The following is a 12160-nucleotide window of genomic DNA, read 5'->3' as shown; positions in this document are numbered from 1 at the left end:
TAGCGGCATGTTCATCAGGTCCCGGAGCTGCCTGAGCCTCCATGTCAACAATGAATGAAAATTACTATCAATTCGCGAGAGTAGGCTATGCTACACACACTTCCCCCTGTACAGACAATGAGCAGCCTTAAACGAACAGTTTTTTAATGTATCAGACATAGGCTAGGCTGAGACTCTGATCTGAGGCTAATTTTCGGGACAGCCTTTCGCAACATTAGGCCAAGGCTACACATGGGACTTATGAATTAAGATAGCACAACAAAAAAAACCCTGCCGTAAAAGTCTGTAAACATTGTGTGAATATACCCTTTTTACAGTCTATGGGAAATACACTGAAAGCGGCTCGAGCAACATGCAGTTGCCGTGGTATTTTTCGTGCGAGCTACAAAGCTTGACTGCACCTGTTTAAATAACTAGCCTACCTGCTGAAGAAAAAGCATGATTGAGTCGAAGTGAATGAATGAAAAATATAGGCACAAAAAACGTCATCACGAAATCGGAATTCTGTGTGTTTATTGGCATGTAAACTTAGATAATTCTAGAATTCTGAATACTTTGAGTATGCTTTACTCCAATTTTTCTGTGCATGTAAACCCACTGACAGAGCGAGAGGCTCGTCAGTCCCAGGCCGGAGCCGACAGTGAGAGGTCCCATCAGTTTGTGCTCCCCTTGCCATGAGTGGCGACTTAGGTAGGCCTGTTGCCTACCCGGCCCACGAACGGTAGCTAGAATGTATGAGCTGCTCTCCGTGCTGCTCGTGGAGACTTAGGTAGGCTTTACCCGGCCCACGAACGGTATGTGTTAGGGGTGGGCGGATCGATATAAATAATCGATACTATCGATGCCCAAGCTGGTATTGATATTGATCGATCCAATTGAAATAGTATCGATATTTTAATTCAAATGTCTCCTCTACGTTATTCTTTGCTCATGTCTCCGACTACAATCCCGAGCAAACGCTGTTTTCACATCTTTGAACGAGCCTCCTGCCGCTCTGCTGTGATTCGTTGTCGTGCCGTCACGTGACTCACTAACCCCACACGTAGAGGAGCAGCAGCACTTTGAATGAGAGACGCCGAGAGGCAGAGAAGCGCTGTGTGGAGCTATTTTACAGCACAGTTAGTTGGCATAGTCATTTCAAAGAGGCAGAGAATACCCAGGTAGTTTATAGTAAGAGTAGGCTAATAATATTTTACTCATATCGAGTTGCAGTGGTGTGAATTAGAAGTTGCACGTAGTTGCAAGCCGTCGCAGAGCATTCAACATGTTTAATCGCAGTCGCAAGGTTTTCGAACGTCACGGCTCGTCTCGTCTCGTCGGGAACCTAGGAGCGTGATGTGGCAGTGACAATACAAATCTCTGAAGTCATAAATCCTGTTTATTCAGCGTTCTGCTTTTCTCCCATCTTGTTCTGTTCCTGCTCTCTCTCCAGAATCACCTCACCATATCAACAACACTCTCATCAAAGACTGCAGAATTACATACTCTGTGATCAATAAATCTAAATTAATCACATATAGAGTGACCCTAATCTTTGCTGTGAAAGTATTTTACGTTTTCAAATTCAAATGAATCATTGAATAATCAGCATTAGTGACATTAACGTTCAAAAACTCTTGTTATTTTCACTGGTCAAATAATGACCAAATATGACCTATGCTGAGGAGATAAATAAATAAATAAAGTGCTAATAATTTTGTGTAGGCTACTTCAATATATTAGCCTAATAAAAAAAATATTTCCTAAAGAATTGATCATTCATACATAATGACATAGGCTACTGTTTTCTCCTACACAATATATGAATATATATTTGTATAGCCTATTAAGTAAAATATATATATTTTTTAATATAAGTAAAAAGTATCGTATCGGTATCGGTATCGGCAATACTGACCCTATAAGTACTTGGTATCGGATCGATTCCAAATTTTACAGTATCGCCCACCACTAGTATGTGTCCTCGTTTGAAGAGGAACTGTCGCTTTGCCTCCGGTGCGCAGTCTGAGGCCGGGGCTGGAAGAGAGGTGCCCTCCGTCTGTGCTCCTTGCCATGAGTGGCGACTTAGGTGTACGGCCATGTACCCAGGCCCACGAACTGTGGCTAGGACTCCCCGGCCTCCCTGGGACTCAACTTTTTCCTCCGGTGCTGAGCCCACCGGCGGACCGTCATGTGGAAGACAGACGCTTTCGTTTCGCCAACCGGCGACTGAATTCCCCTCCGGTGCTAGGCCCACTGGCGGACCGACCCCGACCACCCTGCTGCCGTTGGCTAGCTGGAGAAGCTTGCCTCCCTGCCCTGGACACCGGTTCAATCGAGTGGAGTGTTACTGTTAACGTGCGCCTGAAGTCTGTTAGGGGATATTGTGTTTCTCTTTGCTTCCTTTTGAAGATTTCATATATTCACTTTTACTATTAGTAAATAAATGTCTTGTTGTTTATTGTAATGCTGGGTGTATTTGGCAATTTATTTTATGCAACCACCATTAGTTTAGTGAATACTTGTTTTCCCTCTTCATATTTGATTTCTGTAAGAGTACATCATACACGAGCTTCTAGGTGAGTGTAGTATTTTACAGTGGAGGCACCGCGCTAATATTTAATTCTTTATCTCCTATTTTGTTTTAATGCTAGCCTACTGTAGGGTGACCAGATTTCTCTGAACTAAAACCGGGACACTTTTGTGCGTGATCAAATGTAACGTCAACATGCGACAGGTGAACCTTTTTTCGTAGCCGTCCTTATAAGCCCAAACGGTAGTGGGGGTTCGGGGGTGTCACCCCCGAGAAAATTTCTTAAATATTGCTGTGCACAAATTTCAGTCAGAGATTAGGGCCTGCACTGTCTGACTCCTAAACATTCCTCACCTGTTATCTAGCCTATGCATGAAAACATTTTTTGAAAATGAAACTCAGCCATATTATTTTCTCAACCTTAGTTTACATTATGTGTGATAACTCTAAACAGCTACTCTTGTCAGATGGCCATTATACGTCATTGAAAAGCTGAGATTCCAGGCTTTCAGTATAGGTATGGTTTGCCTCCTTTTTGATAACGACCAACCCCTCTGGCTCACGGACTAATAGGTTATTGAGAATGATGACTTTCTCTTCAGCATTGTCGTAGCGTAACCTGCTAGCCATTAAAACGAGGCAATGAAACAATGTAACGTTGACTGCAAAGATTGTGCAGACTGTGATTGACCGGTACACGAACACACACACACACACACACACACACACACACACACACACACACGTCGGACGCTTTATGCTAGTTTCTATATGGGTTTAGGTAATGATCGGGCTATATTAAAACCACACTTCAACAGTGGTTGGTGAAAACCGGGACATATTAGCGTCCCGACGGGCTTTTGTCGGGACTCGGGACACGCCACTCAAAATCGGGACTGTCCCAGGAAAACCAGGACGTCTGGTCACCCTAGCCTACTGGTAATTCAGGGATGTTTCAGCCAGCTCACCACACCACCGCTGAGAGCCTGGGGAAAAAAAAAAAAAGGATCCTGTTTTGCGCCACTGCTTATTTAGCCTGTTTGTATTGCCTGTAACGAGTGCCTTTTAACGCACACCCGTCAAGATGGGGTTACATATGTATCCTACAATTACATCAATATTTACTAAAATCCTTAGCCTGTTAAATATCGGATGGTGGCTTTTTTCCGCCCTTTTACGTGGGTGTCATTCATTTCTGTAGCTACAACGGCAGATTTGTTGGGGAGACGCAGCGCCCGCCCCATGTAGGCTATATAATTTATCGTTGCAAAGCCCTTATCAGACATTCTCTGGTTGTCTACCTACCGAAAAATTCCCTTGTTGGCCTAACTCGAAGAGCTGTAAACAGGTCCACCATTACTTTGTTTGAGTTTTACTATAGCGTATTAATCAAGGGAAGTAGCAAACGGCACATAGTAGTAGACTACATTTAGCAATATATTCTTTTTCCACCTCATGCTTCCATACATTAAAAGTGGTTGCTGGCAATATGCCCTATCAGGTAAACCTAACCAACACTTTCATGACATCGGCAGTTATTAGCCATCATAGTTGGTTAAAACATAACGTTACATAGGTTAAACCAATTTTATACAGTATGCCTTAAACACACTGGGTAGCTAACATTTAGGTTTGAAGCAGGTTGGATGGTGAAATCTACCTTAACGCTAAACACTAGAACAGGGGTCTCCAGCAGGTAGCTCGATAGCTACCAGCCTCCCCACCTGTTTGTGAGTAGCTCTCAAAATAAGGTTGAAAGGAAATATTTGCGAATTTGATAACAAAGTCACTTGGTAAACCTGATAAAATTCCTATAAAATCGAATTCAAAATCTTCAAAGATTTGAAAGGAGCGTTAAAACGTATGAAAACGTATTCGGCGTTTTGAGTGGAGGGGTCAACTACTAATTTAAAGGTTAAATTTCAGCTTAGCCACCACAAACAACTAATGTGTAAATAAACTGCTAAATATACATATATTGAAACATTTATTTCTTAAAAACCGATAAAAAAGTATCATTTAGGGGTTTTCTGCAAAGGTAGCATGTTTAACGTAACTGGGTGATGTCATACGAGGAACCCATACTCCGCTAGATTCTTACTGTGCAGTGCCTATAGAAAGTCATCATACCCTTTTGAAATAGTTACTTTTTTTGTCTTACAGCCTGAAATCAAAACCCATTTTTAAAAAAATCTTTTCCAGTGTTATTTACAAATTTAGCTGTACAACATCAACATAATGAAAAAGAAGTCAACAGTTCTGAAAATTAATAAAAAATTAAAAACTAGAATAACAGGGTTGGAAAAGTCATCATACCCCTGATTTAATAATTTGTAAAGCTTCCTTTTGCTTTCATTACAGCCATCAATCTGTTTGGATATGTCTCTATTATAGCTTTGCACACCTAGATAGGGGAATATTTGCCCAATTTTCCGTGCAGAAATGTTCAAATTTAGTCAAATTCTGTAGGGATTGGCGATGGACTGCTCTCTTCAAGTCAATCCACAGATTTTCTATAGGATTTAAGTCAGGGCTCTGACTTTGCCACTCAAGGATATTCACCATCCTATCCTTAAGCCACTGCTTTGTTCTTTTGGCAGTATGTTTAGGATCATTGTCGTGTTGGAAGGCGAATGACCTCCCCATCCTCAGCTGTCTAGGAGAGGGACGCAGGTTTTCCTCAAGAATTTGGGTGTACTTGGCAGCATCCATTTTCCCTTCTATCCTGACCAATTGCCCAGTCCCTGCTGCAGAGAAACATCCCCAAAACATAATGTTGCCCCCACCATGCTTCACAGTAGGTATGGTGTGTTTTGGGTGTGTTTGGGTGTGTATACTGTGTTTGGTTAGCGCCTGGAGCTCAGTCCAAAAACTTAAATCTTAGTCTCCAAAAAGTTCGATCTTAGTCTCATCTGACCATAAAAGCTTTTTCCACATGGTAGCAGAATATTCCAGATGTGTTTTTGCACTGAACTCCAAGTGCAATGTTTGGCGAAAACCAACACAGTACACCACCCAAAACACACCCTAATCGGAGCTGTGATGCACACACTGCACAAGTACCAATCGCTAGTCCAGGCGCGCTGATTATCCTGTAATCTGACGGGGTAGCTAGCAAACCACCAAACGCAATAGCAAGTCTAACTCGAGGCTGTTCGCTGGTCGTTTTGCGCCTCAGATGTTGTTTAACAAGTCCCAAAACAAATTCAAAAGTGTACAGAAATGCATTCAGTCAATACACTGGTCCTTGTCGTCTATCTCTCCACACTGTTCAATGATTTTAACGATTTTAATTACATTACATCGCCTCCCTACGCCTCCCTACCCTGTTAACAGGATGACAGGATGCCATGTCCAAAGACATGAAGCATTCTGGACTTTTGCTCTGGGGGCACTGCTTCCGGGGGGCCTGGGCGGCGGGTCGGATCGGATTGTGTGTCCTGGTCGGGCCGTTGGTGTGTGTTCGTGCGGTGTTGTGGATGGGGTGGGGCTGGCGCGGGCTCCGTTCTCTCTGCTCGCGGATGGTGGTGGGGGGTTATTTGGGGATGGGTGGCGCCGCCTGTGGGCGGATTCTGATTGGTTCGGGGTGCTCGGCCATGCTGCTTGAGCGCGCGGTTCAGATGTGGTGTGTGGGTTCGCCTGGGGGGGGGGGGCATTGGGGGGGGGCATTGTGGGTGGGTGGATGTTGCGTGCGTGGTGGGTGGGTGGATGTTTGCATGCGTGGTGGACGATGTGCGGGATTCTCTTTTCGGGTTTAACTGGGTAACCTATTCCGACGCACCTGTCCCCACAAAAGAGGTGTGTAAAAGCGTTTTGTAAACCCTCTATAGTATAATCATTTATATCACCATTGATATACTTATTAATACCAACCATCATGACTTACAGTAATACTAACACACTCTACTTCTCTTCCCTTTCCCCTATACCTCACCTGTGAGGTAAACCATTACCAGCCATCAACCATCTCTGTGCCTGTCCCACACCTGAAGTCACATCCCTCTGACTGCCCTACCATCGCCATTGCCTCCACCATCCCTATGACTTCCCTACCATCGCCTGCTGTGGTTGCCTGCCTGAATCTTTGGCCCACGCATCCTAGCGACCCATCACTTTCCGAAATAACTAATGGATTACTAATGGACAATTTATTCCCTACACTGGACTATTTGAACTTTCATTGTCATTGTAACTTTCAAACTACAAATGACTTTACTGTAACTGACCCCAGGCAGATGGGTTGGGCCCTTGAGTCGTGGATCGGTCTGAGGTTTCTTCCTATATGTATCTCCAATTCTAGGGAGTTTTTCCTTGCCCCTGTTACTCATGGGCTCTCTTTGAATGTTTAACACTCTGTAAAGCGCCATGAGACATGTGTAATGTTTTGGCGCTCTATAAGCGAAATTAAATTGAAATTGAAAATTGTTCTCTCATACATCGCAAAACATCTCCGTTCGTAGCTTCAATAGCCGCCTCCAAAACAGCTAGCACTACCTTAATTGGCTTTCAGAAAACGACACTTCACTGTAGGCTATTTCAGTCGTTGATTTTACCTTACCTAAAGCCTACGAAGCTGCCAGTTAGCATATCCAACTGCTGCCTGCAACTAGTAGTTCCTAAACTTCAAAGATGCTGTCAGATTTTGTTGTTGTTTTGAAAGTGTCACGTCGAAACTAAATATTCTTCCGATGCCAACCTCATGCCTAGTGCGATTACTATGCAATTAAATTAGACTCATAAGTCTTGTAAGTGTAGATCATGTTTTGAAACTGTAGACATTATTTGTAACTGTAAAATGTAGTTGTACACTTACAAATCTGTTCTACGGGTACGGATCGGTTTTACAGCTACAGATCTTACAGTTACAAATATTTTACGAGTACAAACATATGTTACAGTTACAAATCAATATTTTACGATTACAAAAGTATTCTACAATTACAGATCTTTTCTGCAGGCGCACAGACTTTTGCGCCACCCAAGGGATGAGAACCGTCTCATATGTTTTGTGTGTGTGTGTATCGGGTGTGTAACTGTAAAACTGATCTGTGACTTAAAAAAAAAAAAAACACGAACAATTTTCAGTGTTAGCTAATGTATCCCACAGTTACGAACTCTTCCACAGTTACAGTCTTTCGATTACGAATCTACTCTGCCGTTACGAATCTAGTTCATTAGCCAATCACAGAGCAGGAGAAACGCCGACGTTGTGGCTGGTACATTGCCCCATGTACTACTGATACATGGGGCAATGTTTAAGGACAATTACTTTGTTGGCAAAACCAGCTAGTTAGCTAAATCACATTCAATCTCAGTTTAGCTCTGTTAGCTAACAGTTCACGGTTTACGTATCCGTTCAGAAATAAATTACGTGGTCCAATCTCAATGGGAAAGTGATGGTCAGCAACATTTACTCCGCAGGGACACGTTGCTGTTATTAATTACACTGTGGATAGAATATCCGGAACGGAAAACTGTTCAACAAAACGTTCGCCTATGTTGGCGAATTTGAATGAAGCTGGTGTCAACATCAGCTAAGTTAGCCTAGCAGCTACAACGTTTATTTCTGATGGTTCTTCGTGACTGATCAGAAAGTACAGCGTCGGAAGGAAATACAGTGCTGGCCTTAAATAGACAATCATAATTATCTGTCTATATGTATTTCTTCTGTCTGAGCAGTTTGAGGCTCTAACTAGCAGCGCAAGGTCTGGTTGCTTGCACCCACCACAACCAGCCAGCCAGCCAACCAGTCACAACGTGGGCACTCCTCCTGGCTCTGTGATTGGCTAATGAACTAGAACGCGAGAACAGTCTCAAAAGTATTTTGTAACTTGTAAAAATATGACTTGTGCGAGCAGCAGAGATTCGTAACGGAAAGACTGTAACTGTGGAATATTTCGTACCTGTGGCATACAGGTAACACTGAAAATTATTTGTGTTATTTTTTTCACAAATCAGGTTTACAGTTACAAATCCGATACACACACACAAAACATATGAGACAGTTCTCATCCCTTAGGTGGCACAAAAGTCTGTGCGCCTGCAGAAAAGATTTGTAACTGTAGAATATTTTTGTAATCGTAAAATATTTCTAACTGTAGGGTGATCTGTAGCTGTAAAACCGATCCGTACCCGTAGAACAGATTTGTAAGTGTAGGGTATACTTGTAATATCGACAATTACTTGTACAGATCATTTTTACAGTTACAAATAATGTCTACAGTTTCAAAACATGATATGCACTTACAAGACATTTGAGTCTAATTTAAAGGAGTCCTAAAATTCAAAACCACATTCACCTTGTTCCTGTTGAATTTAGGCTGCGAGCAGTGTCCAAAGGACAACACCAAAGACTTTACCGCGTCCCCCGCCTGCTTTCATATGCAAATTGGGAAATAGAAACAGCCGTGTTGAAATGCTCCAATCTGAACAGAGCTCAGATAACACGTAATAGGCGCCCATCCCCCTTTAGATACACCCCCTCTCATTTGCATACCTTCGATTAATAATTGTTGTTAAACTGCTCTTACGATGCTCGTATCTAGATATGTGGTCTATGGCAGAGACCTTGTAATGCTAGCGTTATTACAGCTAACTTTGGAGAGTTACTATACTAAGAAATGTACTGATAAAACTTACCAATCTAACACATTCATTCTGTTGGGGAATCTGCTGCACTTCATCTTCGTCAGAACCTTCTTCTGACTCGGTTTATACATGTACGGCTGTATTCCTTATTTAAATCCATTGTTGAAAGCTTTATCAAAGAATTTGGCTTTATTTACCAGCAGTAAACGTAGTTTCACTTTGCTCTAGCTTCAGACCGGTGGATTGAGCCAATCAACTTTCAGGACATATCGGCCAATAGATCAATCAGCGCGCATCTCATTTGAATATTCATGAACTTGCTGAGTGGGCGGGAAAAACAAACTGTTTCATTGCAAGGCTTATTTATGACCTTGTATTAGGCGATCTAGCAGTGCTCCTGGGGCGTTTTCAGCCCCACAAATTTACATATGACATTATTTAGGCTCAAAGATCAATTTGTAATGGTCAAAAAATGCGTTCTATGACTCCTTTAATTCCATAGATTACACGGTGGCTTTTTTGAAAGGAGGAATACTGTGCCTCCCTTTCACACAGACTTTTCACTTAGTGTGAATGAAAAGGGCTGATGGCGACATAATTTAAATATTATGGGCAATGTAGCCTAATTTTAGACCCATAGCCTACAGCGAATGCATTTTTCTTGCAAGAATGCAAGGGCTAGTTCAAATCCAATAACAGCGGGGATACATTTTTTGCAAAGGTTCATCTGTTGTTTATGGATGGTAAAAGGCTTAGGCTTTTGTCGTTTGATTTGACATGGGCACAAATTTAGGGGACATTTATTTTCATAACCCATATTTCTTCATTGCACCGTAACACGGTTAACTCTAGCCTATGAGTTCCTCTTGTGACGTCATACCCCATCTAGTGGAAGGGAGGGGGAGTGCCAACTTTTCATATTATATTCTATAATATTCAGCATTTTGGTATCAAAACCCATACAAAACAATGGTGGGTGGTTCTAATATTTATGTTTAATAAGCACATTGCATTAACTTCCTGAAAAATTTACCCTGAAATTTACACTTTAATAGCCTATCAAACATTAGTTGCTCTGGGTCATGCTCATTTTGTCAAAGAAGCTCTTGGAGGAAAAAAAGGTTAGAGACCCCTATTCTAGAAACACGTCGTTGCTGTTTGTCACGGTGAAGGAGTCCATAGTATGATTCAATTTAAATAGACTTGGGGTAACATTAGAAGTTCGCATTGGTGTTCCTTATGTCAATGACCAGCTAGCTGACTAACGTGCTGGTGACTTCAGAATGGCTGGTTACGGGCATTACACCTTGCACCAGAGCCATGGCTCTGGTTACACCTAAAGCATAGACCTAAACTCGAAACTACGATCATTTCGTTCCACTGCTGAATCCTTATATGACGCATCTTGGTAACTGGTAAGTTACTTTGGCTACACTAATGTTACTGTGCCTGTTATCCTAGCACAACGTCAGCTAACGTTATGTAGTTCTAGGTCCACATGTCACTATTAGCTAACATGCTAACATGAAACAAGATTGGCAAAGCGATGTCAAGTTAAAGTAACATTGTGATTAAAGTGATGATATAATCACCGCTAGCTTTCCGACTCAAGCAACATTAAGTTACACTTATACCATGTAGCTGTAATCATCTTGAAATAAACGCAAACGTTAAAGTCAAATAACGTTAACGTTAACCATTAAATGGCATTAACTTCAACGTTAGGCTGCTACTCCATTGACACCAACACACTACCATGTTAGCATCAGATGGTCAATCTGTTTAAATTCTGCTCAAATTAAACTTACCTGTTCAGCATGTAAATTATTATTAGCTTATGTAAGTTGCCATGTTACCTTAATAAGTTCTTCGTACACCCCTGGCCGGCGTGAATCTTTCACTGAGCAGGTTAGGTCGATTGTTGCGCTCAGTGCGTTTATCGGGCAGTCCTACTGCGTCATGACGCCCTTCTGAATCTACAGGGGCAAATGGTTAAACCCAGAGAACCTAACCATTAGGTTACTACACCCGTTCTGTGCCAACCACAATGATTTGATTACGTTTGTGATATAATCTCTATACTTGAGCAAGTGTTACTAGTTATCAAAGTAGATATTTTGTTGTGGCCTACTCGATGAAAGCTATTCTCATTCATTCAGACTTGCTACAACCACAGTCTTCGATCCATGATTTCAGCAGAAGCAAGGCAAAGCATCTCACAAAGTGAAATGTGTCAAGTAGCAGACTATCGATTGGACTGTTGTAACACACTTTTTGCTGGACTGACAAAACAGACCCTAAACAAACTCAAGATTGTGAAAAATGCATTAACCAAAACACAAAGATCTTATCACATCACTCCACCAATATTAAAATCACTCACAGTCCACAGTCCACGTAGTTTATAGAATTCTGAAGATGTCTATCTAACCATTCTACCTCTGTCTCCTTTTAAAAACTCACTCACCCCTATAGACCTACAACTCTACTGCACAGCGAACTCCAAAACCCACTGATGGAAAAAGCAGGCCTACCAGTATATTGGGTGAATGCATGCATACTCACTAAAATATTATTTATATAGTGCAACCAATGTTAAAGCCAAGGAACTCGACGCACCAGGATCAGTTTTCTAGATGACAATGTATGCATATTTTAAAACAACCACAAGTAGCCAAGGCCATCTGCCAAACAATTCATAGGCAGAATGAGGTTAAATCACATAACATAATGACCTGAATGCACTAAACTTAAACCAGTCTGTAGGCCTAACAGGCTGCATCAATAAGAGCGTTATAAAAACCACGAAGATACCTTTCGATATAGCCTATTCAAGTCACAATCTTCTGTAAAGTGGCATGAGACATGTGAAATGTTTTATTTTGCCACTTTTGGTGAAATTAAATTGAAATTGAATTGACAATTGATTGATTGATTTTGTCTGAAATGGCCATGGAGCAGCATGGTGGCCTGAAGTTAAATAATGAAGTATGTGAGCTCAGCACATTTTTTGTACTCTCACTAAATTTCCAAAAAACCCGAGTGGCGCAGTCAGTAGCA

At 41.8% G+C, this 12160-nt stretch overlaps 1 protein-coding gene across 1 annotated transcript in view; it reads right to left on the bottom strand.

The window, feature by feature from the left end:
• oat (ornithine aminotransferase) overlaps window positions 1-11156 on the bottom strand; it is a 125544-nt gene extending 114388 nt beyond the window's left edge. The window contains exon 1 of the mRNA XM_062525596.1: window positions 10957-11156. The gene's annotated coding sequence lies outside the window, so the exon portion shown is untranslated. The remainder of the gene's footprint in view (window positions 1-10956) is intronic.
• Window positions 11157-12160: the final 1004 nt, after the last annotated feature.

The sequence above is a fragment of the Sardina pilchardus genome, chromosome 22, assembly GCF_963854185.1.
Source record: "Sardina pilchardus chromosome 22, fSarPil1.1, whole genome shotgun sequence".
Classification (NCBI taxonomy): Eukaryota; Metazoa; Chordata; class Actinopteri; order Clupeiformes; family Clupeidae; genus Sardina; species Sardina pilchardus.
Note: the sequence above shows the minus strand (reverse complement) of the source record. Positions and strands in the feature narration are given on the sequence as shown.